Source organism: Vicia villosa, linkage group LG5 (assembly GCF_029867415.1).
Source record: "Vicia villosa cultivar HV-30 ecotype Madison, WI linkage group LG5, Vvil1.0, whole genome shotgun sequence".
In the NCBI taxonomy this organism is placed as follows: domain Eukaryota; kingdom Viridiplantae; phylum Streptophyta; class Magnoliopsida; order Fabales; family Fabaceae; genus Vicia; species Vicia villosa.
Window position 1 is genome coordinate 16,763,690 of NC_081184.1, and position 11,319 is coordinate 16,775,008.

Consider the following 11,319-nt stretch of genomic DNA (forward strand, 5'->3'; position numbering starts at 1 on the left):
CAAGGCAAAGCAATTAGGGGAAATTACCTGGTTAGATGAAAAATGTTCTTTTAGCCTTTCCGGGTGAAAGGGTCTATCCATGCCATAGAGGGCAGGAAGCCTTTCATTTGGAGGTTGAAGAGTCGTCGAAATATCCTTCGCCATAAGACTGACCCATACCATAGAGAGGCAGGTAGTCTAAGGGAAGGATCAGAATAGCCTTTTTCGTAGGTAGCCAGAGGATACCTCAGCCTTTTCCGGGTGAACTTCCGAGGGTCGAGGTCATGTTAGTGTATCGAAGGCAGCATCATTAGGGTCACATGACCTTTATTTATCGAGGCAACATGGCTGAGGTATCCTCGTATTCGAGGGACATGGCTATTCTGCAAAAAACACAAGGCAACAGGCAACAAGGCAACAGGCAACAGGCAACAGAGAGGTTTACCCAAAAGTGTGCGTGTGTGCACCAATCACGTGATTATGTTCAGTTATGTTATCTTATAAAATTACGTGATGCTAATTCAATTAATAAGTTGCACTCCCTAGAATTACTAACCACGCAGTTTAATATAAACAGTAATAACGGGGAAGGGAAATTGTAACCAGCGGAGGAAAGGGGAATTGAAACCAGCGGGATATAATTAAAACAAAAGGTTTAACACAAGTAATAATTGAGGACAGGGTTTAGGGTTACCGATACTCGTAGCTTTGGCAATTGACAAACCCTGAAAATTGGAAAAGAAAGAATAAACAAAGAGGGGTGAGTGCATTATCGGTTCAGAGGCGAACATTGCTAAACCCTAATAAAAATAAGAGATAAAGAAATTAAGAATAAATAAATCAAAAGGTACTTAGCTTTTGCATTTTTGAATTTGATCTGACATGGTTGGCGGACGGAGGATGCCTTGAGACTAACCCTGAAAAGGCAAAAAGGCAAGGCATAGAAAGGAGTGAGTGTATGCACAGTTCAAAAAATATAAGGGCAAACCCTAAAATCAAAAGGAAATAAAATAGACTTTAAGATAAATTAAATACTTAGCTTTGAGTCTTGATCGGGCGCGTAGTCGGAAGGTATTTGAAGAGTAACCCTGAAAAGGCATAAATAAAAAACATTCAGTGTAGGGCATGATCTTCGTAAACCCTGATTAGGGTACGAATTTAAATAAACGATTTAATTAATTATTGGTCTTGCGACCTAATTAATTAAATCTGGATAAGAAAATAAAATCGAGTGCAAAAATATTCTTTATGAATTTTTATGGATTTTTATGAAAATTTTTAGAATATTTTATATTTATGAGAGAAATTATTTAAATAAGATAAACAAATAAACTATTAATTATTATAAATAAACAAGTTAAATAAAATAAAAAAATATGTTTAATATAATACTAATGAAATAATAATAATTATTTTATTATGATAAAAAAACAAAATCAAGTTTTATGAAAAGGTGAAAACAAAAAAAATATATACATTAAAAAGAGGGGCTGCGTAATAAAAAATAAAAAAAATTAAAAAATACTTAACTTGGGATCCAGTGTGGCAAGCGTGGGAAGAGTATGGTGCGCCTTCAGGCCTGGCAGCGTTGGATCAACTGGTTAATCAGACGGACGGCTATGATGATGAGGGAGTACCACGCTATTGTACGTCTTAAAGCATGGGATCTCCTCGTTTCAAATTAAAACGCGCGCCATGCACTGACCAATAGGACGCCTCCACGTGATCATCTTCTTCATCTAACTTCTTCAATTAGCTTTTTTACACCGCTTATTCCATACGCGCTATAAAAGCTTCACTTTTAACACCTGTGGAAAATAGCGAACAGGATAAACACAACAAGAAAATTGTTCGCGAATACATGGAACGAACCGTTTAAGCCTTGCGAATACAGTCATAGACCTGATTAAACCTGATTTTACTCGTGTAAAAAAACCCCAAATTGGAGCTTTATGCCCTAACATGGCATCACGCTCATAACAACACAATAACGTGCCAAATTATCCAGAAACAATAAACAAGCCATTCTAAACACGAATACGCAATTAGATTTGAGAATGGATGCATGAATACATATGATCGAATCAATTTAGGAACCGGCCAAGAATGACTTACAATGCTTGATTCGTAGCGTGTATTGGCTCAAGAATGATCAGAACAGCTTCAAGAATACTTCAGGATGATGTAGCAACGTTCAAACCTCCTTAGAACTTCCTTAATTTGCAAATCCGAGTTTGAGTTTTTTTGGAAAAAAAATCAAGTTCTATCCTTGGTGTTCTTGGCTGCAAAACGTGAACCCTTGCTTCTGGGCTTCTTGGGGTATTTATAGGATTGTATTAGGTTAGAAAACAAGGAGAAAAATCCCTTGAATCAATGATTGGTAATTTTGCAAGATTTGATTTAAAAAAATTACTAATTATGGCCAAAATTTGATTCAATTATTCCAATTCTTTTTAGCACGAAATTTTAATGATTATGGGATATTATTGAAGATTGGATTGATTGAAAAATACAATTAAATCAAATCTTCCCAAATTTCTTTGATTTATTTGATTTAAATCATATTTTAATAAATAAAAATTCAATTAAATAAAATAATCATCAAAATTTCGTGGCATTGGTCTTGGATCTTCTAGATGACTTGGGAAGCAAGATTGACTCAAAAAAGATTGGGTCTTTTTGCAAAAAGATTCATTTTGAAGCCCTTTTCTTCACATTTTTCCCTCCAAAATAACCCAACTTTGACAAGGCCTATCTCTCTTAATTTTTGAGGTATGGAAGTGTTCTAGGACTTTTTAGAAACCTTAGAGAGTCCTCTAACCAGTGTCTTTGGTCTCATATCAAAATTATTCTCCATGCTCCTTGTGTGTCCTTTTGAAAAAAATGTCGTTTGTTGACTTTTGAAAGGGACCTATAATCTTTTGGTCCATATCTCTTAAATGAAGCATTTTTAGACTTGGCATGTGAGACACACTTTTGTAGAGAATCAAATTTCCTTCAAAATAAGCTTTGGATGGAAAATTTCTGATGTTCCATGTGAAAGTTATGGCTGGTCAAAGTTCAGTTGACTTTTCCTATATAAAACCCTAATTTAGAAACTTTTTGAGTTGTTGACTTTTGATCTTTCCTTGATGAACCATGATCAATTATTGATCAAATGGTGAATGATACTTCAATGGAAGGATGTTGACAAAAAAATCAGGAGTTTTGACTGTATTTTGACCACAGTTGACTTTTAGGTCGATCTAGTCGACTGTTGACCTTCTGAGCTTTTGAGTGACCAGAACTTTGAGATAGGCCTTGATACTTGTCATGGAAGTAATGTGGGGTATATTGAGCCATATGAGATGTCTTGGTGCCATTGATTCAGTAATTTTCCTTTAAGTAAGTCAAAACATAGTTTTAGAGCTTTGTATAGGATAGTGTGTCTTGGAGCTTTGTGTATTGATTTGAATTGGAATGAGGAAAAATGTATGGGAAAATTTTTGGGTATGACAGCTGCCCCTGTTCAATTGTCTTAAACCTGAAGATGTATAGTGGTTTGTACGCCAGTCGGTATCTGAAGGTGGAAGATGATTGAACACTAGAATACCAAGAAATTTGCCCTAGCTGAAGTAGGGACCTTTGTCGGAGATGGGCTTGAAGATGCCATCCGGTGTTGTGAGTATGAAGTGTTTTGAGAAGTAATTATTTGAATGTTGATCGTTACGTAACTGCTTTTAGATCTTGAAAAGTTGATTGTTTAAGGAATCGTCTGAGATATCGACTTAAATCTGAAGATAGATTGTTAAGGAACCGTCCAAGGCATCGACTTAACTCTGAAGGTGGATCATTAAGGAACCGTCCAAGGTATCAACTTAACTCCAAAGGTAGATCATTAAGGAACCGTCCAAGGTATTGACTTAGATCTAAAGGTAGATTGTTATCGACTTAGATCTAAAGGTAGATTGTTAAGGAACCGTCCAAGGTATCGACTTAACTCTGAAGGTGGATCATTAAGGAACCGTCCAAGGTATCGAATTAACTCCAAAGGTAGATCATTAAAGAACCGTCCAAGGTATCGACTTAGATCTAAAGGTAGATTGTTAAGGAACCGTCCAAGGTATCGACTTAACTCTGAAGATGGATCATTAAGGAACCGTCCAAGGTATCGACTTAACTCCAAAGGTAGATCATTAAGGAACCGTCCAAGGTATCGACTTAGATCTAAAGGTAGATTGTTAAGGAACCGTCCAAGGTATCGACTTAACTCTGAGGGTGGATCATTAAGGAACCGTCCAAGGTATCGACTTAACTCCAAAGGTAGATCATTAAGGAACCGTCCAAGGTATCGACTTAGATCTAAAGGTAGATAATGTTTATTTGACTGCAGCAGTAACCTGAAAAAGGTAAAGTTAGTTTTTTATGCTATGTCATGATGCATGTAATGTGTTTATGTGACGGGATTCTCAAAATAAATGAGAACCTCGCATGTTATGTACGCATTTGTCGTGATGCTTTATGTATTATGTATGAACGTGTATGCAATTGTATGAATATGTTTATGACATGTGATATGTGAATATGATTTATGTTGTCTTGATTGAGAAAAATAAATCTCTGTATCCTTGTGATTTTATTGTCCGATCTTGTCTTGAAGATGCTCAGCCGGGGATTTATGGTTTCAGCTTGGGGATGATCAGTAGTTTGACGTACCCTGATTTAGAGATATTAATAAACCATGTTGGAGAAGAGCAACATGTTGGATGAACGGTAGTGTTGAAGATGTAAGCTCTGATGGGAAGCCATGTCTTTGTCGGGACGAGTATGTTTGAAGATATTTTCTTAATGATTACTCTGTGGGGATATGATCTTATGATCGTGACTCTGTGGGGAGATATGGGTGTCTTGAAAGTTGCCCCCAGTATCATAGTAACTTACTACTTGATTCAGGCACGCCACTGAGTATTGATCAAGACGTTGAACTGGACTTGCATAGATTTGCCCCAGTTAGCAGGGACTTTGGAAAGATTCGCCTCGCGAGGACTTTGTGAGATGTTTACTATGGGCGATATGCCCCCAGTAATCATAGGCTCATGACAATGTCTCACGTTGATTGGGGAGTAGCTTTAGATATACTTGGATGCATGCCCCTGATTGTTCGAGCATCCACGAGAGATTCTCGGAATCTTGACTTGATTGCCCCAGAGTGATTGGACAAAACATGTCATGCCCCTTGTATACGTAAGAGACATGGCTTCTTGGAGTAATTTTGTTTGTCGGGACCACTTTCAATCATTAGCCATACCCTGTGCAAATTTATTCTGATGCTAACATTTGAAATTATGTAGCAGAATATGTTTAATAATGAATTCATGAGATGCAATGCATACGTCTGTCTTGAGTTTTTGAAAAACATTAAAACAGGAGATATAAAAGCGCGATATTTGTAAAAACATGATATTTGTAACAACGTGATGTTTGTAAAAATGAAATATCGACTCAGCATTTTTGGTAAACCTTAAGGAGTCAGGATACCTTTTTGGTGACAGTATGCTTTCGAACTAACCATGCTTCAATTAGGACTTTCAAGGGTTGTAACGTGGCTTGGTTCACGGTTTAAGAAACAAAGGATAATGGCTCAAAATTTATTTATACCCATCCCCTTCTTCGTGATGTTCTTCAATCCTAAGCTCAGTTGATTCACCATATGCATTCAGGTTCCAAGAGACTTTTGGATTTGCACCTTTGATAATGATGATGGTTCACAAGCGGAGAGAACTTTTGAGATGGCAGTCACTTCTTCCTTTTGGTAGTCACAACTTTGAGTTGTTCAAGAATTTATTGACTTCTTTTTTCCATCTTTTTGATACCCCTAACTTTTGCCTGAACTGTCTCTTTTGAGCTTACAGTCAGCGGGACGCCTTGATTTTTGCCTAAGTCTTCTTTTTGATTTTTGACTTAGCAGGCTTTTCTTTGTATATATGTTTCTTCCATTTTTTTTGAAAGATATTGACTGCCTTGTTTGATGATTGATGAACCGTCATTGTCTTTTGATTGACATCTCCAACACTTCTTTGATGTGTGCGGATGAACGCTTGTGATTGAAACCTTTGTTGAAAGGTGTACTGAATGATTCTCTTAAAATAGAATGCACAACCAAATTCACTGAGAACTACCCTGCCCCAGGTTGCGATCAAGGGTTTTAATTAGCACAAGAAAGAAACTTCTACTTCTTAGGCTCAAAGGGGTTAACGAGGGATTAACATCCTTATATCTGCACTGTTTAGGAATTGAAACAATGCCTGTACATCGTCAACATAGTCCGTTCAAAAGCATATTGTATAAGGTTGCGGTATCGTTTTCGTTGTCCTCCCTCAAAAGGTATACAACTTTAGCAGGAGTTGAATATCACACAACATATGCAAAGTAAAGACATAATTTAAAATGAGTGATAGCGAAATAATTAATTCAAGACAAACATATGCAATGCACTGATGATGATTATTAAAATATATAATGTCTATCATAATTCGAATGTTTAAACAAACAGAATAGAAATTGCAAATGAAAGTAAAGCTAATGATTAAAAGTTCATCCACTTCAGACATTAGTCAGTCTTGTCGTGACTAGGCATAGGAGCGGTGATCACCACAGGAGTTCTCGGATGGTTGAATTCAATTTCTCCAGCATCGATCATGTCTTGAATCTTGTTCTTCAATGACCAGCAACTATTTGTATCATGACCAGGACTATCAGAGTGATATGCACATCTCACATTAGGATTATAGCTACGAGCAGAAGTACTAGGATTCTTAGGGGGATCCTTTAAAGTGATCAACTGCGACTTCAATAGGTGTTGTAATGATTGAGCCAATGACATATTGATCTTTGTGAATTGACGCTTAGGTACATCTGACTTGCGCCTTTGTTGCGGAACTGGTGTAGAGATCAAAATTGTCCCCACAGATTGGTTTTGTTCATTGCGACCTTTCTGATTGTGCTCAGCATTAGTCAGGTGAGGTTCTTTAGATGAGTTGAAGGCAATGATCTTTTCATCAATTAAGTCTTGAATCTTGTGCTTTAATTGCCAACAATCCTTTGTATCATGACCAGGACTATTCGAATGATAAGCACATCTCGCATGGTACTTATACCCAGGAGTGGGGTTGGTAGGAAATGAATATGGAGGTAGTAGAGTTATCAAATTCTGATTGAGCAGTTGTTGGAGAACTTGAGACAGCGGTATACGTAATGGAGTAAATGACCGCTAAGGCTTGGATCTCTGATTGTCTCGACCACCTTGATGCTTATATTGATTCTTCTCTTTCTCTATCAAAAGTGCCTTCAATTCTTCTTGCCCCTTGGCCAAGTGAAAAATTATTTTCTGGAACTGGTTATTCTGAGCCTGAAGATTTTTGACTGATTGCTCGAGATTCATGATGCTGAAATAAACAGCGAGGAGGTGAGAAACCTGTGGTAAGAAACCTGTTATGCGATGTTATGAATGCAAATGCAATACTTTCAAGGATCTTTTGGCATTTAGTTAGCAACATTAGAAAATGATTTGACCGCGTCCTTATTTGAAGAAATCTGAACTTTGTCTCTGAACGTCTTTCTTTGAGAATCAAGCTCACCATATCGAGTGGGTCATCGCCTCTGATTCGGGACACTTCTGAATTTGAAGATACATGGCTAGAGGAAAATAAATCCTCTTTCCCCTTGATAGGTACTGAGTCTTTGAATTGGAAGGCATGCGGCTTGAGGAAAATAAATCCTCTTGCCCCTTGATTAGGAATTCAGTCCTTGATAAGAGCACCTGAAATAGTGCGCCCTAAATCCCTAGGATCCTTGAAAGGGTCAGTTAAATCATGTTATGCTTATGATGTCATGATGTCATAAAGTTATGCAAATGCAGTTCATTAGGCATAGTGTGGGGTAGTAAGGACAAACAAGTCCTTTTAACAAAACCTGCAAGGAAACGAAAGTTAGTAGCAAACACAATCAAGTCACGCAAGTCACACAAGTCACACAATTTTGCCTTAAGGTTAGGCTTGCACGTGGTCAAAAGGTATGTACCCTCCTCCTGAAGTTTAGTTGGTTCAAACCTGTCCTATATAAAGATTGGGTTCTAGGGAGCTCATATCATTGACCTTTCTCGAAGGCGCTTATCTCAGTTCGGCAATCGAATCGCCAACCGAAAAGGTCCTGAAAGTCCAGTCCATATGAGTGTAGCTTCGAGTATCAACCAACTTCGGTCGGAACCAAAGCCAGCCATCTCGCTACTTTCTAATAGGCTAAAGTCAAGTTTGACTAAGGTTCTAAGGGAAAATTAGTGCTTAATGACACCACGCGGCAGCCAAGCATTTCCTCAGGTCAGATCCCAAGGAACACCAGGACAAACCAATGTGTCACACTAACGATGGCCATCAGATCAACCACATCAGTATACGCTGTGCAGTCTCCTTGATCTCATGCCATATACCTAAGGTACTCAGATCTGGGTTAGGATCTTTCACACAGCAAAATACCCAAAACAGCCCTGCAAAATTAAAGCAAACAAAGCAAACAATAGAAAACATTTAAGGTGAATCCTAAACTTTTAAGGTAACCCCTCTTTTATCGAAATTTATCCCCAGCAGAGTCGCCAGTTCTGTAATACGGTGAATTGACTTTTATAATCGAAATGTCGCCGTAAGCAAGAGTCGCCAATGACTTTTATTTTATCCAAACAAGTTAGAAAGGCTAAAAGAACAGGAAAAACCTTTTAAATAAAATAGGGTTCGGGGGGTAATTATGCAAAGGGAAGGTGTAAGGCACCCTTTGCATCCATGGTTTTCCATGGGCTCTTAATTGCTTTGCTCGTTTTGAAACCAAAAGTTTAGAAATGTATCGAAGGCAGCATCATTAGGGTCACATGACCTTTATTTATCGAGGCAACATGGTTGAGGTTTCCTCGTATTCGAGGGACATGGCTATTCTGCAAAAAACACAAGGCAACAGGCAACAAGGCAACAGGCAACAGGCAACAGAGAGGTTTACCCAAAAGTGTGCGTGTGTGCACCAATCACATGATTATGTTCAGTTATGTTATCTTATAAAATTACGTGATGCTAATTCAATTAATAAGTTGCACTCCCTAGAATTACTAACCACACAGTTTAATATAAACAGTAATAACGGGGAAGGGAAATTGTAACCAGCGGAGGAAAGGGGAATTGAAACCAGCGGGATATAATTAAAACAAAAGGTTTAACACAAGTAATAATTGAGGACAGGGTTTAGGGTTACCGATACTCGTAGCTTTGGCAATTGACAAACCCTGAAAATTGGAAAAGAAAGAATAAACAAAGAGGGGTGAGTGCATTATCGGTTCAGAGGCGAACATTGCTAACCCTAATAAAAATAAGAGATAAAGAAATTAAGAATAAATAAATCAAAAGGTACTTAGCTTTTGCATTTTTGAATTTGATCTGACATGGTTGGCGGACGGAGGATGCCTTGAGACTAACCCTGAAAAGGCAAAAAGGCAAGGCATAGAAAGGAGTGAGTGTATGCACAGTTCAAAAAATATAAGGGCAAACCCTAAAATCAAAAGGAAATAAAATAGACTTTAAGATAAATTAAATACTTAGCTTTGAGTCTTGATCGGGCGCGTAGTCGGAAGGTATTTGAAGAGTAACCCTGAAAAGGCATAAATAAAAAACATTCAGTGTAGGGCATGATCTTCGTAAACCCTGATTAGGGTACGAATTTAAATAAACGATTTAATTAATTATTGGTCTTGCGACCTAATTAATTAAATCTGGATAAGAAAATAAAATCGAGTGCAAAAATATTCTTTATGAATTTTTATGGATTTTTATGAAAATTTTTAGAATATTTTATATTTATGAGAGAAATTATTTAAATAAGATAAACAAATAAACTATTAATTATTATAAATAAACAAGTTAAATAAAATAAAAAAATATGTTTAATATAATACTAATGAAATAATAATAATTATTTTATTATGATAAAAAAACAAAATCAAGTTTTATGAAAAGGTGAAAACAAAAAAAATATATACATTAAAAAGAGGGGCTGCGTAATAAAAAATAAAAAAAATTAAAAAATACTTAACTTGGGATCCAGTGTGGCAAGCGTGGGAAGAGTATGGTGCGCCTTCAGGCCTGGCAGCGTTGGATCAACTGGTTAATCAGACGGACGGCTATGATGATGAGGGAGTACCACGCTATTGTACGTCTTAAAGCATGGGATCTCCTCGTTTCAAATTAAAACGCGCGCCATGCACTGACCAATAGGACGCCTCCACGTGATCATCTTCTTCATCTAACTTCTTCAATTAGCTTTTTTACACCGCTTATTCCATACGCGCTATAAAAGCTTCACTTTTAACACCTGTGGAAAATAGCGAACAGGATAAACACAACAAGAAAATTGTTCGCGAATACATGGAACGAACCGTTTAAGCCTTGCGAATACAGTCATAGACCTGATTAAACCTGATTTTACTCGTGTAAAAAACCCCAAATTGGAGCTTTATGCCCTAACATGGCATCACGCTCATAACAACACAATAACGTGCCAAATTATCCAGAAACAATAAACAAGCCATTCTAAACACGAATACGCAATTAGATTTGAGAATGGATGCATGAATACATATGATCGAATCAATTTAGGAACCGGCCAAGAATGACTTACAATGCTTGATTCGTAGCGTGTATTGGCTCAAGAATGATCAGAACAGCTTCAAGAATACTTCAAGATGAGTAGCAACGTTCAAACCTCCTTAGAACTTCCTTAATTTGCAAATCCGAGTTTGAGTTTTTTTGGAAAAAAATCAAGTTCTATCCTTGGTGTTCTTGGCTGCAAAACGTGAACCCTTGCTTCTGAGCTTCTTGGGGTATTTATAGGATTGTATTAGGTTAGAAAACAAGGAGAAAAATCCCTTGAATCAATGATTGGTAATTTTGCAAGATTTGATTTAAAAAAATTACTAATTATGGCCAAAATTTGATTCAATTATTCCAATTCTTTTTAGCACGAAATTTTAATGATTATGGGATATTATTGAAGATTGGATTGATTGAAAAATACAATTAAATCAAATCTTCCCAAATTTCTTTGATTTATTTGATTTAAATCATATTTTAATAAATAAAAATTCAATAAAATAAAATAATCATCAAAATTTCGTGGCATTGGTCTTGGATCTTCTAGATGACTTGGGAAGCAAGATTGACTCAAAAAAGATTGGGTCTTTTTGCAAAAAGATTCATTTTGAAGCCCTTTTCTTCACATTTTTCCCTCCAAAATAACCCAACTTTGACAAGGCCTATCTCTCTTAATTTT